Source organism: Macrotis lagotis, chromosome 3 (genome assembly GCF_037893015.1).
Source record: "Macrotis lagotis isolate mMagLag1 chromosome 3, bilby.v1.9.chrom.fasta, whole genome shotgun sequence".
Classification (NCBI taxonomy): Eukaryota; Metazoa; Chordata; class Mammalia; order Peramelemorphia; family Peramelidae; genus Macrotis; species Macrotis lagotis.
The window spans coordinates 116,701,468-116,720,837 of NC_133660.1; the positions used below are offsets into that span (position 1 = coordinate 116,701,468).

The following is a 19,370-nucleotide window of genomic DNA, read 5'->3' on the forward strand; positions in this document are numbered from 1 at the left end:
AGTAATAAGTTTTCTCCAAAGGTAGAGAGTATTAAAAATTAATGGGGAAAAAACTAATGGAATCCAAACAAAAGGCAACACATAGAAGACAAGAGCTAACCTAACATTTGAAATGAGTTAGATAGTCTAAGGAGGAGAGTGGAAGGGAGGCGGGAGCCCATTTAGGATATGGAGGACCATTTGCTCAAAGGCATCCAAGTTAGTGATGGGAATGAACACAGATAAACAAGAAGATTGCTGTAGAATGAAAGGAGGTTCCAAATTCAGAACTGGAATAGATAGGCATTAAAAGGCATTTAATCTGACCACCTCATTTTTGCAGAAGAGAAAACTGAGGTCAATCATGCTTAAATAATTTAACCAAAATCAATCAGGTGATAAGTACAGAGCTGGGATTTGAATCTAGGTCTTCTGACTCCCTAGAACTCTTTCCATAGTATTAGGCTGCTCATTCTGAAGTAAAACTAGAAAGGGAAGTAGGATGCAGAATGGAAGGGCTTAAAATATCCTGAGAATTTTGTATTTAAGCCTAAAGAAGAGAGGGCTAATCATTGGGCAAATAAATGCAGTCAGACACTCTAGACCTAAGTAGATTATTGAGAATCAATTTATCAGCCCATCTGACAAGTAGAGTCATTTAATAAAATTAGTTATCTGGCACTTAAAAGAAATAATGAATCAAGTCTATCTTTATTCTTTAGAAATAACATATATTTCCCAATTAGACAAGAAATCAAGATACTTAACTTATAAAATTGTCTTTCTTTCTAAAAAAGATTTATTTTTAATATTCTTTCCTTTTAAATTTTGAATTCCAGATTACTAACTTATTAAAGTCTTGAAGCACTCATTCTCAATCTAACCTAATTAGGTACAACTTGCCTGAAACTCTGAACCATTGTGAATTCATTAGCATGCACAATGATGTATGTTCATTGAAAGTGTAATTAGGGAAAAAAGAAAAAGGAAAATTAAATTGAAAAAATGCCTCTGCACTGAACTTGATCCAACTGTGATCTGGAAAACAGATACTCAATGAAAGTGTATATATGGAAACAAAATGAGCACTGAGCAAACTAGAATACTAGTGTATAATTAATGACGAATTTGAGGAATTTAGAAAAACATGTAAAACTTGTATGAACTGATACAGAGTGAAATCAGCAAACTACAACAATGTAGAGAAGGGAACAATAAAAAGAAGTCAAATTCTGAGTAGTCATAATCTTGCATCCCCCCTACCACACACACACACACACACACACACACACACACACACACACGATGATATATGTATCTATACCTTGCCTCCTTTCAGTTCAGGTTTGGAGGGACTACAAAAGTAGACTATTACATATCCTTTCAATCAAGTTCTCTGTAGTAGTTTTGCTTAATTATTATTCATTTTTATAGAATGGAGGGGATGACATATCTACAAATAACTAGCATATATAAACAAAAGATACAATAAATTTTATAAAGAAGGGAAACTGCCCAACCTGAGAACAAATCAAAATGAAAGCTAATTTTTTTTAAATTTCTTACCTGTAATTGCTTTCTCTCATAAGAGCAGTCAATCTGTTTCTGAGTTGTATTTGCCTGCTTCACTCTATCACACAGTTCACCTCAAGAGATTTCTGGATCATCAGTCTGAATTGCTGGAGATTCCCTGGAGAGGACTCCAAAGACTGTAGACAAGAAAAAGAAATACCCCTCAAGCATTAACATTGATGAGCTACAATTCCCCTCTTTCTCTTATCTTTCTCATTCACCACCATTTATTTAACATTGAATAGGATGGAAGGATAGCTGTCCTCATTGCAAAAGGATAAATTATAAGGAATGATTGGTCTTTAATTTAGGACTCTGGGTGCCAGCCAAAGAGGGAGATTCCTGGCTAGAAAACAGTAAGTAGGCAATGAATCTCCCATCACATTAGAAATGTGATAAGTAATTATAGACTTCTCAAGGCCAAAAAAACAAAATCTTCATTATAACTGAGAGGAAAAAAAATCCTGGAATTACAGACTCATATGAGAGTGCTAATTTAATAACAATACTGATAGAACATAAAGACAATATAGTATAACATAGCAAACAGTGAACCAAAGCCCTTTATGAATCACTTCTAAAAATGTGCAGTTCTGCTTGGAATATAACATAGAATAATTAATGTCAAGTAAGGCTTGACCTGTTCAGACACTGAAACCTAGAATACACTAATAAGCATGGTAAAAACCTTTCTCCATCCCTTTTGCCAAGCTCTATTCTTTCTATTCAAAATAATAGCATCCTAAAATATCACAGGGAACTGGGGAAAAGCCAAAACTCATAACCAACTGTCAACCCAAATCAAGAGGACACCAAAGAAGCTCCTGGGGTCTTTAATCAATGCAGAGGAACAGCAATTCAGGATATCTTGAAGCAATGAGATGCAGGAGAATCCAAGAGGGGCAGGAGGAGCAGTGGCTAAATATATTTCAATAGGGAGGAGCTCATAGAAGGCACAGCCTATTGAAGATATTGCATTAAGTTGTTTTACAAAATAGCTGAAAATCCATAGAGAAGGCTAAGGAGACTTGGGGAGTGATACCATTTAGTCAGAATAGTGGGCTCTAAGTGCAGCAGTGGGAAGTTTCCAGAGAAATTACAAGACTTGTTGGAACCTGCTCCAATCATGGCAGGGTCAGGTGGCTGTATTCAATATAACCAATATGGTCCACTTCCATTCTACTATGCAACTTTAAGGAAGCATATTGAGGAAATCAGCCTAGTAAAAACAACTACCAAAAGAAGAAATAGGATAGATATCTTAAAATACCACCCTCAAATATCAATAAACCTAAATCTAAGTTACAATCAGATACAAGATAGCAAAAAAAAAGAAAAAAATCTAAAAAAAACAAGCATTTTTACAGTCAACATTTACATAGCTCACAATTTAATAGTTTGTAAGTGAACCCAGGAGACAGAAATTATGTTTTGTTTTGGAAATATATCTCTTAGAATCCTAGATGAAACCTTAGTAGTTTTTACCATGCCCAATTTTAGAAGATAACAGAAATATTGCAGGAGATATACATTTGAAACATGAAACATAGGAAAACAGCCATCAAGAGAGAAGAAAGGTCATGCCAGGTGAGGGGGAAGTATGGAAAGGCACAGCTAGAGAATATAAGAAATATAAAAAAGGTGCATCAGATCTGCTCCATGGAAAGCTAATATCAGAAGGAAAATTTCACCAAATATGTGAAGGAACAATGCATACTGTAGGTGCTGTTCCAAAACTCACTGAGCAGAGGCAATTTAGAGACACTATTCTCAAGAATTCTAATGAATGACTATGAGGTTAAAGAAATTACATCTTTTCAAGGGGTTAGGATGACTGATGACTGAAGGAATTATGACTCAATGGTTGCCAGGAGAGTAGGGGGAAGTAGCAGACATCTTAGCATGGGCAAACCATGTACTAGCTATCTGGTTTCCTTCTTTTCCTAGTTTATTTTTCTTTAGGGTTTGCTCAAATAATGTAACATATTTCGATGTCTCTGGTATATCTAGTGATGATTTTTTTTTCATTTTTACAAGGAAATGGGGTTAAGTGATTTGCCCAAGATCACACAGCTAGGTAATTTTTAAGTGTCTGAGGTCGAATTTGAACTCAGGTCCTCCTGTCCCCACTCTATCCACTGCACCACAGCGATGATTTCTAAATCAATGTACACTGTGTGGTGTCGACATCCTGGATGGGGAAGATTCACTTTACTTTGTGGAGGACTCAGCATAACTGATAAGGTACAAAGATCCAGGGCTGGAAGAGGGATTCATTCCTCCTAGCATATCCTCCTGGGGACACATCTCTGAGGAGGTGAGCTGCTCCCTTGATGGACAAAGCCAGAAAGTAGCTTTTTCAAATCTTGCCCTCTGATAATGAATGGTATAAGAATCCTTTTCCAAAACTCTATTTTGAAGGGTCTTGATTTTCTAACTGGGTTCCCACACACACAAGAGCAGAATCAGCAAGCTTAGAAAAATATTAATAAACTTGCGGTCAATCTAATTCTGTTTTGCTCTTTCTTGAGGTCAAACTTTAGAGGTTAATGCTTGTCCCTCATTAGTACAAACTCTAAAGGTTAACATACATTTAATTTATTTAATATTTTTAAGGCCAAATTCACAAGGGTCATCACTAGCAATAGAGCAAATAACCAGTAAGGGCTCATGATCTGTGGATCTGAACTGTAGCAAGCAGTCCCAGGCTACAAGAGCTTTACAGCTGATCCTCCTCACAACTCATCATTTTATATGAAGGCCCTGGACCCGAAAGAGATTTAATTGGCTTAACTAAGGTCACATAGCTCATAAGGGATCAAGTATGAGACTGAACAGAAAAGATAAATTAAAAACACAAACACACTATAAAATCAAGAAAGTAAAGGAAAAGAATAAGGAATAACTGCAAAAGACAAAACAGAAAATCAATTGTGATGCCTGATCATCTAATTGCAAATCCCCACTATGTCACTTTATGCTTGAGTGACCTTGTGAAAATGACTTTCACTTCCCTAGTCTCTGTTTTTTCCATCTCTAAAATTAGGTGAATTAAAGTCATAACCTCTAAAAGTCCCTTTCAGGTCTAAATCTGTAATCCTGTGATCTCCATAAGCAAAAGAAGAACAATAGGTTTGCTGTGGAACCTAAAGTTTTCCAAGGTCCATAATTTCATTTAACAGTTTGTATAGCAATATTATAATATAGGAAATGAATTTGGAAAGTCCCTTGGAAATACCTAGTAATAATAATTCTTTAAAGTTTGAAATCATTTTACAAACATGATCTCATTTGATCTCAGAACAACCCTGAGACATGGATGCTATTATTCTTCCCATTTCACAGAAGAAGCAGAAAGAGGATAATCATAACTAGATTTGATTTGTTTTGAATTATAGATGATAAAGGATAGAGATTTGCATACTTTCCTCCTTTCAATTTGTTTTAAGTGACCTGAGAGCAATATCATAGATTAGGAATGAAGGATAACACAAGGGGAAAACAATGAAAAGAAAATAAGTATACTAGATAAATTCAAGCCTATGACATCAATCCAAACTAGAATCTTGGAGGGGAAAAAAGTCTCTAAGTTTCACATGGAAAAAAAGTCAAACAAATTACATTTCTTTCTCTGCAATATCCCCAATTACAATTAATCCAATTTCGAGTTATAATCAATCCAATATTCAATAAGTATCTACTGTGTGCTTAGTATTATAACCTCATGCTCAGACTGTTTAAGTGTTAAGACCACAGACTTCTGAGCATGAAGTTTTATCAGTAACAGAATCCTCCTTTCCCTGTAACCTCACATGAACAATATTAGCACCATGCACCAGAAAAAGAGCAATATTCAGCTCTCTAGCCTGCCTGGTAAGAATTACAAATTGCTTCTGCAAGCTTTTCAGGTGATTTCAAGTCTTCCTTCGTTTTGCTGCTCGTGAATTATGAAAGGTCATCCCTAATTCATGAGAAATATTTTGCCCATCATCCTGCCCATTACCATACATCCTCATCATATACTCTCTGTTTATAGGCACTCACATTCACTCACAGACACCTTTACTTGGGTAATAAGGCACCGGCAGAGATTAGTAAGCCTTGTTGCCACACACCTATTGTACCATCATGATATTATCCCCAGCAGCAACACTTCATGACTTCAAAGGAAGCAGATTTCTTTGACAGTAATGCACAGAATGACACCAAATGCAAGGTTAAAAGGAATTCATGAAAACTGAAAGTGCTCTCCTTGGATGCACTGAGTCTCAACCATTCTCTTGGGTTATCATGTCATTTAAAAAACTCTCCCTCTGCCAAAAAGCTAAAACACAGCCTTTAACAATTCATTTATACTAAAATCCCATCTCCTCCCACCCTCCATCTCTGTCCTTCCCCTCCTCCCACCCCAGGCAAATGCTTTTTTTAAAATAAAATATTCTATTTCCATCTAGTAAAATGTAGCTTTCAATGCTCAGCAGTGGCTCTGTCACATTCCTAACATCAATGGAGAAATTCAAGTTCAGAACTGAGTTTCCAGATGGCATATTCCAGGTTACCTCAAGTAAGACCCTTAAATCTACTAATTGGCAATTGGGGGGAGGAGGGTACAAAGATGGATAACAGTGAATAGAGTAGAATGAGGAAAACCATGATCTTTGTTCTTTGACAGACTGGCCACAATAACAAAGTTCCTGTGATGGTGAGAGATATATTATGTAGAGCACAATATTTAATTCACAGTGCTATCATCTGACCTATGGTACATCAAACCAGTTTGTTTTCACTACATTTTAATTAATCTTATATTGGCAGAGGAGTATAAATAATGTCTCTTTGGTTGGTTACAAACGTGGAACTGAACAGAGGTTTTTTTTACCTTATTGCACTTTTAATGTTAAGAGAACTAGAACAAAATACATTTTTAACAATTTCATTAAACGAAGAGTGAAGGTTAGAAGAAAGTGGGTTAGATTTGGAGTTAGGGGTGGGGTGAGGACTGGAAGACCTGGATTGGAATCTGGTTCTGCCACTTAAGCTTGGTGATATCTCCCAAGTCACCCCTCCCAGCTGGAATTGCTTTGGCTAATATGTTATTCATTTTACTGATGAAAAAAACTGAAAGCTCAGAGACATAGCTGCCAAATGTCTGGGGCAGGATTAGAACCCAGATCTTCCTGACTCCATATCCAGATCTCTGTTCACTCCTTCTATATTAACACTTCAACACATTCTAAGCAGCTTTTCATATAGTTTACTTCCTTGAATTTCTATCCAAGAGCTCAAAAAACAACTAGCCATTTAAGAGTTGACAAATGGGCCAGATTCAACTAAAACAGCAATCCTCCCTTCCCATTTACATTCAGTTCTTCTAATCACAAGAGATTTATCATTTGAATACCTCTAAATTCTTCAGGTGAAACAAAATATGGGAATAGAGGCCTCTGAGAATGAACATCTACAATTCATCTCATTTAGTAGAGGATGAATGAAAACTAATGTCACCAAGCAGAAAGCACATGAAAACACATACAGCCACAGATACTTGCGGGGTTCAAATGAGCATGGCTTTGAAACAAAATAGTCTCAGCCCCAACCAATCCATGCAAAAGACCTTGTGAGGTACTCCTGAGGACTGAGATAACCCAAAAAAATTGGTGTTAAGGAATATTTTAACTATCAGAGCCATATAGTACAGGAGATTCCATAGAAACATGAGTTTCTCAAACTGGGAGAGGTAAACCAATTAATGTAATTTCTTTCCCTTAGGTGAAACCACACAGCATAGCATGGTGGAAAGAGTATCAGAAAAGCAAAACTTTTGCCCTGTACTAGGAGTACAGAATAAGGCATAAGAATAAGAATTTTTAAAATTCAGTTTTATTTTCAGTTTCAAATCCCTTTCCCCTCCCTCTCCTCCTTGAGAAGGTAAGGAAAAACAACCCATTACAAATATATATATATACAAATATATATGCATGCAAAACAAATTTCCACATTAGCCAAGTTTCAAAAAAGGAAGAAAAAGAAAACGGAGAAAGTATACTTCAAAATGTCATCTGTATCCACAAGCCATTTTATCTGGAGGCAGATAAAATATTTAATGACGAGTCCTTTGGAAATGTAGTTGCCATTGACTTACTTGGTCAGAGTTCCTAAATTTGTCAAAGTTGATTATTTCATAATCAATACAAAATAATTTACATTATTACTTTTACTCTATAAATTGTTCTGGTTCAGCTCTCTTTACTTTTCATTAGTTCATGAAAATTTTCCTAGATTTTTCTGAAATTATTCTCTTCATCATTTCTTATATCATAATAGTGTTATCTATAAATGAAAGAAATCTGCTGGAGTGAGAGAAAACTGAATATTTTATTCATGAATCCTGCAAGATACTGGTACCTCACCCAGTGTGAGGCACAAGGTGGGGGTAATTTAATCAAGTAATTTATAGTCTTCAGAAACTTTTTCCCCTCCCACCTGGATTTTCATAGGCTCTCAGAATTTGAGTTACGGTCTAAGAGGTCCACCCATCCATGACATGTCCCTAATATGATCCCCCCACACATCATACGATGCATGTTCATGTTGATGAACCCAAATTGTCACAGGGGGTGTGTGGGATAATATTCAATTGCCTAATTGGGCATACTCAGTTGGATTAGGTCAAGATTTCTAGGTCACTCTTGACCCATTAAGGACTAGATTCTTCTAATCTTGGGTTTGTCACTTTTGGAATGGGATTAGGAGAACTCTCCCAGTTTTGTGATTGGCTGGGGTCATTCCCCCTTTGCAATGGATTTCAAAGAGATCCCCCACCACCTTGTGAAGACCAACAAGCCCTACATTCCTCACAATAGTATTCCATCACAATCATATGCCAAAAATATGTTCAGCCATTTAATGGGCATCTTCTCCTTTTCTAATTCTTTGATGATGCATTTCATTGTTATATGGAAGAAGTCTTATAACATTAGATTTGAGAATGGTGTCATTATGAAATGACAGCAACAAGTGATAAAATCTTCTCAATTGGTCTTCCTATATTCAGTCTTTCCCTTTCTCCAATCCAACTTCCACATAACTGTCTTTTCTATATTCTAAAGTACAGGTCAGACCACGTCACTCCCCTGCTCTAGAAGTTTCAGTGGCTCCTCATTGTCATAAACTCCTTCTTGTTATTTAAAGCCTTTCACAATTTACCTCTAATTCTATAGAGTTTACCTCTATAATTCATGAACACTTTACTCCAATCAACTGATTGATTTGTCATTCCCTGAGATCCCACAATGCACAGGCTAGTCCTGAGGTCTGATATGCACTCCCTCTTTACCTATGTCTCTTGAAAACCCTAACTTCCTTCAGGGTTCAGATGAAATGCCACCTCCTAAACCACAGAGTCCAGTACACACACGGAACTTAATAAATTCTTGGTGATAATTTTAACCAAAGGATTTGATTCTTCAATATGTCCAATTTACAGTGTAGCAAACTTCCTCCAATAATAGATAAAAACCTGAATCTTAGTAGGTAAGTTCTAAGCAGCTGTCAGGAGAAAAAAATAATTTACTCACTTGCCTGTGGTCACAGAAGTAATAAATGGCCAAAATGGGATTTTAATGCATCTTTTTCTGATTCAAATCAGAAGATAAATTTTCCTAGAGTTAGGCAGAACCTCAAAAGGCAGACACTATTCTATTGCTCCAGTTTGATGGAGCATATCAAAGCTCATGCTTCACTGATAGTGTTCAAGAAAACAGGATCATACAGACAAACAGACAGAAAACACACACACACAAACACACCCCACCCCTAGCCAATGGGGAAATTTGTTTTACATGGGGTTTTGTTTTTATTTCATTTTCAATTTGGGAAAGGAGTCGGGGGAGGGGTGAAGCATGTAGAATGGGTTGGAGATAAGGATAGCTTTTGCTGATTTTTTGAAAAAAGTATAAAATTCCAGAGTAAAGAAACAAACTAATAAGTAAATTAGGGTCACCTCCATAACTATCCTGAGGCATCCAAAGGAGGACTTTAATGGAAAGCATTGAGATCTTGCTATTCCAAAGACAGAAAATCTTTTTTTTGTTATTTTCAAAAATTGAGAAGCAAGGGTGAAAGAAATAATGCAGTATTGACCTTGGAATCAGGATGTAGCAGAGAACCTCTGATCAGATATGTGTAACCCTTTTGTATTTTAAAGGGGCCTTGTAATTTTCCTGTACTGTTAAATTGCCTTTTAGAAACCCCCTCTAGGTATCCCTCTTTCTGGGTTTGGTGGGTGGCCATGAGTCCAACCTTGGTCACACCCTTGGGAGGGGCATGAATGGTGCCCCTAGATGGTAAGTATGCTCTAAAGGACAACAAAGACCACTCTTACATAGTACTAAGGAACACAGCTTACATGCAGTCACACCAAGTATTAATTATGCCCCACCCTTGGAGGATGCCAATGACTCCACCACTCCTATACCAGGTATTAGCCACTCCTTAAACACCAGGTCTATTCAATCCACCACAGAATTATATTGAGCAAATTTCCACCCCAACATACCCTCTTCATCCTACTTAACTCCCAGATGGGTTGCCCTGGCTCCTTTCCTCTTCCTTTCTCTAAGGATTCACATGCTCTAGCTCCACACCGCTGGACTAATATGGTCCCAGAACCATATGGCTGGATCCATGTTGATTTAAACTAAGTCACTACCTCATGGTTGTTTCCTTTTCCTTTCCCCTTTTAACTTGACTATCCTCTTTGCTATTCCCTCTCCACCATCTCTTTTTGCTTAATTTTATTAACTTCTTAGAAACTACTATCTCCTTTAAGAAACTCACTATCTAGCTGCTTCTCCAAAGCAACTAACTTGTGAACTTTTTCTAGTAATATGTAAATTGTTGCAACCTATGAATTAAATTCTAAGTCTTTCTTTTCTCTCCAAATAAGAACTTAGTGAGTGTTTCACTCAAACAAATCATAGCTATATCACCCCATCCCAGTTGCTCCGGCAAGATTTTTGGCATCCCTGGGTGGGTACAACTGTCCCTCTCTCTGGCCACAAGATACTTGGGTTCAAATTCTACCTTAGATACTTACAAGTTATATAATCTTGGGCAAGAGTCTGTTCTCTAATCTAGAAGTTAGATATAACAACCCAACGCACAGAAATGATATAAAGAAAGCCTTCTGCAAACATTAACATAATATAGGAATTTGAGTTACTGATAAAACACAACCTATAAATGAAATTTCAATAAAATTTCCTTCTCTCATTCATACTTTCCTTTTTTTCTTCTTTCAAGCAAACTTCAAAACTAAAATGTAAAACAATCCTATAAATCCTAACTTTCCAACATAAATTGTGCTTGTTGATTTTGAAAAGTTTTCAAGAGTCTATACTTTTTAAAGCATGCAACTATCTCACATAACAAGGTTTCACATTTATGTCCAGATCATATGGAACACAAAGAACCATGAATGGGCTACTCAGGTATGGCTAGACCTTCGAACCTATGAATAAAAAGGAATATATCACTTTCTCGGAAGTTTACTCTAAAATTATAGTCTTCAGACTGTAAGCACTATAGTTAAACAATAAAAGGATTTCTGTGATAACAACTTCTTCTTCACATTTCTACTGATTTGGCTTTTGTCACAAGTAAGCAAGTGAATAAATTCCAACGAGCAGCTTCACATAGAGGATGGAATTCTGAAATTTCATCAGAAAGAACAGTTCAAATCCTATTTCCAGTGATAATTAGTGTGACCAGGTCAACTCATTCAAACTCTCAAAGTCTCAGTTTCCTCATGCATAAAATGGGAATAATCATACTTAACCTCACAAGGTTATTTTATGGTTCAGAGGAGATAACAAGTGTAAAATATTTTGCAACTTAAAAGGTACTTTATAAATAACTATTATTTCTATTACTGGATAGCAATTTATTCAGCTATTTAAGCTGGAGGGATTCAATTTTCATCTATTTTGTAATATATGTAAAAAACTAAACCAAAAAAAAATCTTGCCTATTTCATACCTTCTCCACATAAAATAACATTATCAAGAGACTTGACGAGAGCCAATTCAAACCAGCCTCATAGAACCCAATTCAAATTCTGTTCCTGGGAAAAAGCAAAATAAGCACTCAGTACAATGATACTTTGTAAGTCAATCAATTCCATCTTTGTCTTCCAGGGTGAGCAAATCCTGGAGTGTGAGGATAACTTTCTAGCTCCTTTGAGTTTGGGGAGAATTGCCATGACTCTCATCCATCAGGATGGGAGAAAAGAAAGTAGTCTTCTGTAAGGTCAAAAAAAAAAAAAAGCTCAGGGATAAAACATTGGTGCTGCACAAAGCCAAGACTTGAACTAAGAAAGAAGACTCTTAAACCTATGAATAGCTGTACTTTTTGTTGAATATTCTTTTAGCTTTTGTCCAGAGAGTTGGATTGTCTTAGTCTTAGGAACACTAATCAATGCCATGACCTACCACAATTCACAAGGACTGAAGATGAAGCATAATACCCAACACCTAACTGAGAACTGATGGATTCCAGATGTTATATGAGACTTACATTTTGGAGGATGGCCAATATTAATCAATCAATTATGTGCCTACTACATACCAGACACTATGCTAAGTTAATGAATTTCTTTTGCCTAATTTTGAAGCTTTTGTCTTTTTTTAATTGAATATGATTGTGGGGAGGGAGGGGTTCAATGGCAGTGATGCCAGAGAAAATAAAAAGAAAAGAGGAACAAAGAAACACTTTTAAGTACATAGAAGATAATAGAGGGAAGTTAAGGAAGAAAGGTAGGACAGATTTGAAATTAAGGTGTTGAATTAATTACTTTTTTATCAAGCTATATTTAATAATGGGTGTTCAAGGATGACCAGTGTCTCTGGAGTGAGGGCTTATTGAACCCTTTTCAGAGATGCTCTTCCACCTTTGTGTTCAACTAACACTCAGTTCTCACCTGTGGCTCAAAGAAGCTGTAGCATGCACAAGGGCCATACTCTAGTAAAACCATTTAGGTAGACAGGCTAAGTCATGTTGAGGATAACCAATGAGTCACAAACTCAACAGTGAATTAGGGGAGTGTCTACCCCAAGTATGTGAAGGCTTCCCATAGTGGAATGAGAGAATGAGAACAATTTGTTCCAAGGGCCTTGAAGGTATCTTAGAGCTTAGGGCTTGGTCAGATAATAAAGATGAAAGAACATCCATTATATCTCAGGCCATCACCAATCATCTTGACTCTTGGCTTCCACTGGACTTGGATGACTCTGGAAAAGAGAGCAAGGGTGACAACTCTATGTAATTCTGCCTCACTTAAATCCAATTCTCACATTATCCTGTATTGTCATTGGACCTATATGAAAACAAAGATCAAAACAATTCTACCTGCCTGACCCTGTTGAAACCAACTTAATGACTGATGAATTCCTGTCTGGATCCTCCATAGCATGAGAAAATTCAGTCAAACTGCCCACTCTCTACAACCAGTTCCCTGCCAAACTGCTCCATCTCCAACCAAAGCTACTCTGCCTCCCTCCCTCCCCCAACTTTTTTCCTACTCCCCTTCATGTTGTATCTCTCCTCTATTAAAATGTAAGATCTTTTGGAGTAGGGAGAATCTTTCTTTTCTGTTTTTTTTTTTATTCCCACACTTTAGCACTTGCCTGGCACTTGGAAAGCACTTAGTGGATATTCTTATCACCTTGTCTTTTCATTCATTCTTCAATTTTTTCACCCATAAGAGCTCATAACAAAGTCTACTAAGTCAGAGAAATGTGGCTGTCTACATGAGTGCAGGAAGTACCTACACTGGATAAAATTAGGGAGCCCTTCAGTACTTAAAAAAAAAGTAAGAGTTCTTAAAGAAACAATGAACAAAGGCACTTCCCTCCTTCACATGCAGAAGTGAGAGATTATAGGACTGGGACATTATCTGACCCCATCAGACTTGGTTGATATATTAATTGATTTTATAGAATTGCTTTCTTTTTTTACTTTTTTTGTAATTAGAGCTCGATCTGAATTAGGTGAGGGGGAGAGAGATATTTGGGAATGATGTGAAAACAAGAGAAACAAATTTTTAAAATAAATAAATTGAGAACTAAAAAAGTACTTTAGGGGCGGCTAGGTGGCGAAGTGGATAAAGCACCGGCCTTGGAGTCAGGAGTATCTGGGTTCAAATCCGGTCTCAGACACTTAATAATTACCTAGCTGTGTGGCCTTGGGCAAGCCACTTAACCCCATTTGCCTTACAGAAACCTTTAAAAAAAAGTACTTTAAGCAAAAATTAGATGAAATACATTTTGAAATAATTTTAGGGCTGGAAAAGATCTTAAAGTTCATCAATTCCAATCCCACTTCTCAATGCAGAAACTTCTATAAGTATCATATAGAAGATCAATGAATAAACTTAAATTAAGTGTTATTTCAAGGACTGAGTTAAACACTAGAAACAAAAAGACTAAAATAAAATACCCAACCCAGCTAATAATTACTACCCTCAAAGAAATTATATACTGGATGAGGATTGAAGAAGACTAGAAACCACATAACCAAATCTGTGCATAGCAAATATAAGATAATGGGGGGTAGGTACTAACATCTAGAGGGGGGTCACAAAAAACCTCACATGGGAGAGAGCGTTTTGTCTATTTTTGCCAGGATCATTGATTATGTGAAGGGAACAATGTATAATAAAGTTGGAAAAGTAAACTAGAGTCAAACTGAGAAGGGTTTGAAATACCAAAGGAACAATTTGTATCTCATCCTAAAGGCAGTAGAGATTTTGTATTTTATCCTGAAGTTATGAAGCAACAGTTAGATAATCCAAAAAAGTTAATGCAGAGCATGAGGAGAAGCATGAATTCCATCAGTACTGAAAAAGGAATCCCTTCACTGTCAACCCATAACTGGATAATTGTGGATTAACTTCTAGACGTACTATAGGGAAGACATGGACAAGGGGGAGAATGTCCAGAGAAAGGAAATCAGTCTATGATGCCAAACAAGGACCTAATGAAGGAACTGGACAAGTTTAAATCTCTAGAATGGAATACTCAAGAGAGAGACAGGAAAACTGTCTTTAAGTGTCTAAAGGGCTAGCATGTGGAAGAAAGAATCAACTTGTTTGGCTTCAGGAACTGTGGGTAAACATTGCAAAGAAATAGATTTAAGCTTGATATCAGTCAGTCAATCAAGAAGCACTTATGTGTACACTAGGTTAGGAAAAGCTTCTGAACAAAAATGAAGTGAGAAATGAAGGGTTATCCCTCATTAAACGTCTTTAACTAAAAGTTGAGTGGTCACTTGTTAGGTATACTGTAGAAAGGATTGTCAGTAGCACAGTAGATAGAGGCTGGTCTCAAAATTAGGAAAACCTGAGTTCAAATCCAGTCACAGACGCTTAACCAATTGTGTGATCCTGGTCAATTGATTTAAATTATATTTGCCTCAGTCTTCTCAACTGTAAAATGGAAATAATGGTAATATCTACCTCCCAGGGTTGTTTTTCAAGTTCAAATTAGATAATATTTGTACTGGCACATAGTAGGTGATATATAAATGTTAGCTATTATTGCTGTGAGTTTAGATGTGGATTGAATTACAGTGCTTCAAAGGTCCCTTACAAAGCTAAAATACTGTGATACCACTTGCATGGTCAACCAGTCCTTGCTCCAAGACTTCCCATTAGGGGAAACCCTAATTTCACAAAGCAGTTCATTTTTCTTTTGAAAAGCTCTAAATGTTAGGTAGTTTTTCCTTATAACCTTCCTCTTTTCAATTTCTATCCTTTGCTCCTAGTTCTGCCTTCTGGGATCAAATCAACACTGTCTGTCCAACTCTTTAAATATATGAAAGTAACAAGGTATCAGAAAAAGCAATGACCTGGAAGTTACAGGACTTGAGTTAAAATTCTAGTTCTGTTCTTCATTGTCTAACTGTGTGATCTTGAGCAACTCATTTAACCTGTCTTGGGCTTGGTGCTTTTCTTGTATCCTCCACACTTAGCAATATCTGATACTCCGCAAGTGTTCAGTAAATGTCTGTGGAATTGATTTGACTGATCTTTAGCTTCCTGAAAAGTTGCCTGCTGGCAACCCCACACTGAACACTATCCAGCTTGTCTACATCTTTCCTAAAATGATGAACTACTAGGATCTCACTTATTCTATGAAACTCGAGCAGTACATGTAAATAGGTAACAGGAGTCAAGAACATGAATCTTTAAAATCTCTTTTCTAGGTACAAAAAAAAAATCCCCTTTTGCAAATATCCCTAGCTAGAATATGGCAGAAAAGGAAAAAGATCAATGTTGGAGGGGATGTGGAAAAACTGGGACACTAATACACTATTGATGGAGTTGTGGACTGATCTGACCATTCTGAAAAACAATTTGAAACTATGCTAAAAGGGCTATAAGACTGTGCATACTACTACTGGATCTGTACACTAAAAAGATCATAAAAAAGGGAAAGGCAACCACATATACAAAACTATTTATAGCAGTTCTTTTTTGTAGTGACAAGGAATTGGAAATTGAGAGAATGCCCATCAACTGGGGGGGGGGTGGCTGTGCAAATTGTGGTGTATGAATGTGATGGAATACTATTGTTCTATAAGAAATAATGAGTGGCTTGAACCAACTCTACCCCTCACTCAGCATGAGATTTGGAGTCATCTTTCTCTTTATCAATGAAGAGAGTATTACACAAAAGATCCAGTTTCTCCAGACAAAGAACTTATGAACTCTGAATGCAGATCAAAGCATACTTTAAAAAAAAAACTTTATTTTTCTTGAGTTTTTTTCCTGTTTCTTTCACAACATGGGTAATATGGAAATATGTTTTACATGGCTGAACATGTATGTATAAATTATAGCAAATTGCTTACTTCTCAAGGGGAGGAAGGAAGGAAAGGAGAGAATGAATTTTTGAATCAAAATTTTTAAAAATTGATATTTAACATTGCTTTTACATGTAATTGAGAAAACATTTTTTTAAAAAAAAGGAGAAAAAGAAATCATGAGCAGGATTTAAGAAAAACCTGTAAAGACATACATGAAATGATGCTGAGTAAAGTCAGAAGAATTAGATCATTGTATATCTTAACAACAACATTATGTAATGATCAACTATGATAGACTTAACTCTTCTCAGCAATACTATGATCAAAGACAATTCTCCATTCTTTTTTTATACTTTTTTTTTCAAGGCAAATGGGGTTAAGTGGCTTGCCCAAGGCCACACAGCTAGGTAATTATTAAGTGTCTGAGACCGGATTTGAACCCAGGTATTCCTGACTCCAGTGCCAGTGCTTTATCCACTGCACCACCTAGCCACCCCTGATAATTCTCAGTTCTAAAAGACTTAAGATGGAAAATGCCATCCACGTTAAGAGAAAGAACTATGGAGCCTGAATGTAGACCAGAGCATTCTATTTCTACTTTTTTAGTAAATTTATTGTCTTTTTTTTTCTTTCTCATGTTTTTTTCTCTTTTGTGGGGGAAAATGTGGAATTCGAAATCTCAAAAAATAAATGTTATTTTTTTTTTAAATCTCTAGCTGAAAGTTCAGAAACTAGACCTTTGGTGTTCCTCAATGCCATTCATTACTGGCTAAATCCTGGACATACTGCATTTGCAAAGTAAGAGCAAATAAAATGGCCCTGTATAAATCCTCATTGAGAGCTTCTGTGCTTTCCTTTATTGAGTGAGAAAGAAACCCTAAGTCTGATTTAGGCAATGACCTCTGGCTTGTATACCAACAGAACTACAGCACAACAGATTATTTAAAAGCAAGGCATGGGCCCAAGTTAATCTGTCACTTGGAGAAACTGCTACATTTTTATGATGAGTATTCATTTATGAGAAGCTCTTAGCACAGCTTTCCCTTTAACCTTTTTCAATTTATTTTACATTGGTCATTCTTGCCCAGCAAACTTTTATGTGGCCTTTGAAGGCTAGATGATGTAAGTTACAAGAGCAGAGGGTCTTTCCAGCCTCAAGACAACCAATGGAAATGAACTATTTCCCAGAAATCAATGACTTGTTCTTTCTCAAGCTGATATGCTAAAAAATATCATCAGAGGGGCACTTTTCCAATACCAAAATGAAAGGAAAAACTAGAGGAGAAGAAGGGTCTCATTTTTCCTTTAGCAGAGAATGATTTTTTTAAATTCACAAACATGACCTATCTCTATTAGAGATGAACTTTTCAAATAAAACAAAGCTATAGGAGTTATATGAACCTGATGAATTTCTCTAAGTATACAGACTTATTTAGTAGCTAGAACAATTCAAGTCTAACTAAAATTATCAAAAATTTAGCAGACAGATGAAAGAGGAAAGAGGTTTTGATTTACCTTGACCAATTGTCCTATCAGTTTTGAGATCACCAAAGCTACAGTATTTCCCATTCATATAGAATCTAATTTTATTTAACTGATCAAACATTTATTAAAATGGCTATTTCACAAAAGACTACTAGATGCTGAGGAAGTGAGGGTGGGGGAGTAGTCCAGTTTCACAGAGAAACTCTCTTTAAATGCAGTCTGGCAAATATGTGCTACTAATACAATCTTAGAAGGTTACCTGCAGCCCTGAGAACTTAAATGGTCACATTGTCACATGGTCACTATTATCAGAGGCAGAACTAACCCCAAGTCTACTGGTTCAACCAGGAGTTCTTGGCCTTTTTTGTCTCAAAGACTATTTTGATGTTCTGGAGAAGTCCATAAACATTATCTCAGAATACTTAAATATATAAAATAAAATAAATACACAGCATTACAAAAAAATTATATTATAGCAAAATTACATAATAAGATAATGGTGTTTTTTAAATTAAAGATAATAGTCTTGGTCTTTGTTCAAATTGAACAATTCTTACTCTGGCTACACATGGTGCAGATACCCCAATATTGTGACTGATTGTTGCACTGATGGAATGAGCAAGTCCCCACCACTCCATGTTGCTGTTAGAGTATACAAGGTTCTTCTGGTTCTGCTCATCCCATTCAGCATCAGTTTATGCAAATCCTTCCAGGTTTCCCTGAATTCCCATTCCTCCTGGTTTCTAATAGAACAATAGTGTTCCATGACATACATATACCACAGTTTGCTAAGCCATTCCCCAATTAAAGGACATTTACTTGATTTCCAATTCTTTGCCACCACAAACAGGGCTGCTATGAATATTTTTATACAAGTGATGTTTTACCCTTTTTAATCATCTTTTCAGGGTATAGACCCAGTAGTGGTATTGCTAGATCAGAGGATATGCATATTTTTGTTGCCCTTTGGGTGTAATTCCAAATTGTTCTCCAGAAAGGTTGGATGAGTTCACAACTCCACCAACAATGCATTAGTGTCCCGGATTTCCCACATCCCTTTCAATATTGATCATTGCCTTTTCTAGTCATATTGGCCAGTCTGAGAGGCGTGAGGTGGTATCTCAGAGATGCTTTTATTTGCATTTCTCTAATAATTAGTGATTTGGAACAATTTTTCATATGTCTATGGATTGCTTTGATCTCCTCATCTGTAAATTGCCTTTACATATACTTTGACCATTTGTCAATTAGGGAATAGCTTGTCTTTTTAAAAATTTGACTCAGTTCTCTGTGTATTTTAGAAATGAGTCATTTGTCAGGAATACTAGTTGTAAAAATTTTTACCAGTTCGCTACATTTCTTTTGATCTTGGTTACAATGATTTTATCTGTGCAAAAGCTTTTTAATTTAATGTAGTCAAAATTGTCTAGTTTATTTTTAATGATATTCCCCCATCTCTTCTGTGGACA

At 36.3% G+C, this 19,370-nt stretch overlaps 1 protein-coding gene across 3 annotated transcripts in view; it reads right to left on the reverse strand.

Moving 5' to 3' along the window:
• FHIP1A (FHF complex subunit HOOK interacting protein 1A) overlaps window positions 1–19,370 on the reverse strand; it is a 352,578-nt gene that overhangs the window by 249,700 nt on the left and 83,508 nt on the right. For 2 of the 3 annotated variants that reach the window (XM_074229136.1, XM_074229135.1), the window contains exon 2: window positions 1,546–1,688. The gene's annotated coding sequence lies outside the window, so the exon portion shown is untranslated. Of the gene's footprint in view, window positions 1–1,545; window positions 1,689–12,529; window positions 13,824–19,370 lie in introns of those variants that run through there. The other variant, XM_074229137.1, reaches the window with a different exon arrangement.